This window comes from Dendrobates tinctorius, unplaced genomic scaffold (assembly GCF_039654945.1).
Source record: "Dendrobates tinctorius isolate UK_male_01 unplaced genomic scaffold, ASM3965494v1 ptg000110l, whole genome shotgun sequence".
Classification (NCBI taxonomy): Eukaryota; Metazoa; Chordata; class Amphibia; order Anura; family Dendrobatidae; genus Dendrobates; species Dendrobates tinctorius.
The window spans coordinates 1,668,715-1,671,688 of record NW_027361778.1 but is presented as its reverse complement, the minus strand read 5'-3'; positions in this window follow the sequence as shown (position 1 = coordinate 1,671,688).

Sequence of the window (2,974 nt, the reverse complement as noted above, 5' to 3'; positions counted from 1 at the left end):
GTTGCAAACTCATGCTTTTAGAGACTTGTTTGGGCTCATGAGAGGAGTAGAAAAACATCAAAAATTTCAGTCCTGCATGATTCTACCAAGAAATGTGTGTTCATTGAAACCGCTGGTTTTTGATAGTTTGGGCCCTATTGAATAATGAATGTTTTGAATTTTCTCCAAAAGTAAAGTAGTTGCAAACTCATCCTTTTAGAAACTTGTTTGGGCTGTTGAGAGGAGTAAAAAACCATCAAAAATTTCAATCCTGCATGATTTTACCAAGAAATGTGATTCTTCATTCAAAACCTGATTTTTGCTATTGGGCTCTATTGAATAATGAATGTTTTGAATTTTCTCCAAAAATAAAGTAGTTGCAAACTCATGCTTTTAGAGACTTGTTTGGGCTCATGAGAGGAGTAGAAAAACATCAAAAATTTCAGTCCTGCATGATTCTACCAAGAAATGTGTGTTCATTGAAACCGCTGGTTTTTGATAGTTTGGGCCCTATTGAATAATGAATGTTTTGAATTTTCTCCAAAAGTAAAGTAGTTGCAAACTCATCCTTTTAGAAACTTGTTTGGGCTGTTGAGAGGAGTAAAAAACCATCAAAAATTTCAATCCTGCATGATTTTACCAAGAAATGTGATTCTTCATTCAAAACCTGATTTTTGCTATTGGGCTCTATTGAATAATGAATGTTTTGAATTTTCTCCAAAAGTAAAGTAGTTGCAAACTCATGCTTTTAGAGACTTGTTTGGGCTCATGAGAGGAGTAGAAAAACATCAAAAATTTCAGTCCTGCATGATTCTACCAAGAAATGTGTGTTCATTGAAACCGCTGGTTTTTGATAGTTTGGGCCCTATTGAATAATGAATGTTTTGAATTTTCTCCAAAAGTAAAGTAGTTGCAAACTCATCCTTTTAGAAACTTGTTTGGGCTGTTGAGAGGAGTAAAAAACCATCAAAAATTTCAATCCTGCATGATTCTACCAAGAAATGTGATTCTTCATTCAAAACGCTGGTTTCTGCTATTGGGCTCTATTGAATAATGAATGTTTTGAATTTTCTCCAAAAGTAAAGTAGTTGCAAACTCATCCTTTTAGAGACTTGTTTGGGCTCATGAGAGGAGTAGAAAAACATCAAAAATTTCAGTCCTGCACGATTCTACCAAGAAATGTGTGTTCATTCAAACCGCTGGTTTTTGATATTTTGGGCCCTATTGAATAATGAATGTTTTGAATTTTCTCCAAAAGTAAAGTAGTTGCAAACTCATCCTTTTAGAAACTTGTTTGGGCTGTTGAGAGGAGTAAAAAACCATCAAAAATTTCAATCCTGCATGATTCTACCAAGAAATGTGATTCTTCATTCAAAACCTGATTTTTGCTATTGGGCTCTATTGAATAATGAATGTTTTGAATTTTCTCCAAAAGTAAAGTAGTTGCAAACTCATGCTTTTAGAGACTTGTTTGGGCTCATGAGAGGAGTAGAAAAACATCAAAAATTTCAGTCCTGCATGATTCTACCAAGAAATGTGTGTTCATTGAAACCGCTGGTTTTTGATAGTTTGGGCCCTATTGAATAATGAATGTTTTGAATTTTCTCCAAAAGTAAAGTAGTTGCAAACTCATCCTTTTAGAAACTTGTTTGGGCTGTTGAGAGGAGTAAAAAACCATCAAAAATTTCAATCCTGCATGATTTTACCAAGAAATGTGATTCTTCATTCAAAACCTGATTTTTGCTATTGGGCTCTATTGAATAATGAATGTTTTGAATTTTCTCCAAAAGTAAAGTAGTTGCAAACTCATGCCTTTAGAGACTTGTTTGGGCTCATGAGAGGAGTAGAAAAACATCAAAAATTTCAGTCCTGCATGATTCTACCAAGAAATGTGTGTTCATTGAAACCGCTGGTTTTTGATAGTTTGGGCCCTATTGAATAATGAATGTTTTGAATTTTCTCCAAAAGTAAAGTAGTTGCAAACTCATCCTTTTAGAAACTTGTTTGGGCTGTTGAGAGGAGTAAAAAACCATCAAAAATTTCAATCCTGCATGATTCTACCAAGAAATGTGATTCTTCATTCAAAACGCTGATTTTTGCTATTGGGCTCTTTTGAGTAATGAATGTTTTGAATTTTCTCCAAAAGTAAAGTAGTTGCAAACTCATGCTTTTAGAGACTTGTTTGGGCTCATGAGAGGAGTAGAAAAACATCAAAAATTTCAGTCCTGCATGATTCTACCAAGAAATGTGTGTTCATTGAAACCGCTGGTTTTTGATAGTTTGGGCCCTATTGAATAATGAATGTTTTGAATTTTCTCCAAAAGTAAAGTAGTTGCAAAGTCATCCTTTTAGAAACTTGTTTGGGCTGTTGAGAGGAGTAAAAAACCATCAAAAATTTCAATCCTGCATGATTCTACCAAGAAATGTGATTCTTCATTCAAAACCTGATTTTTGCTATTGGGCTCTATTGAATAATGAATGTTTTGAATTTTCTCCAAAAGTAAAGTAGTTGCAAACTCATGCTTTTAGAGACTTGTTTGGGCTCATGAGAGGAGTAGAAAAACATCAAAAATTTCAGTCCTGCATGATTTTACCAAGAAATGTGTGTTCATTGAAACCGCTGGTTTTTGATAGTTTGGGCCCTATTGAATAATGAATGTTTTGAATTTTCTCCAAAAGTAAAGTAGTTGCAAACTCATCCTTTTAGAAACTTGTTTGGGCTGTTGAGAGGAGTAAAAAACCATCAAAAATTTCAATCCTGCATGATTCTACAAAGAAATGTGATTCTTCATTCAAAACGCTGGTTTTTGCTATTGGGCTCTTTTGAGTAATGAATGTTTTGAATTTTCTCCAAAAGTAAAGTAGTTGCAAACTCATGCTTTTAGAGACTTGTTTGGGCTCATGAGAGGAGTAGAAAAACATCAAAAATTTCAGTCCTGCATGATTCTACCAAGAAATGTGTGTTCATTGAAACCGCTGGTTTTTGATAGTTTGG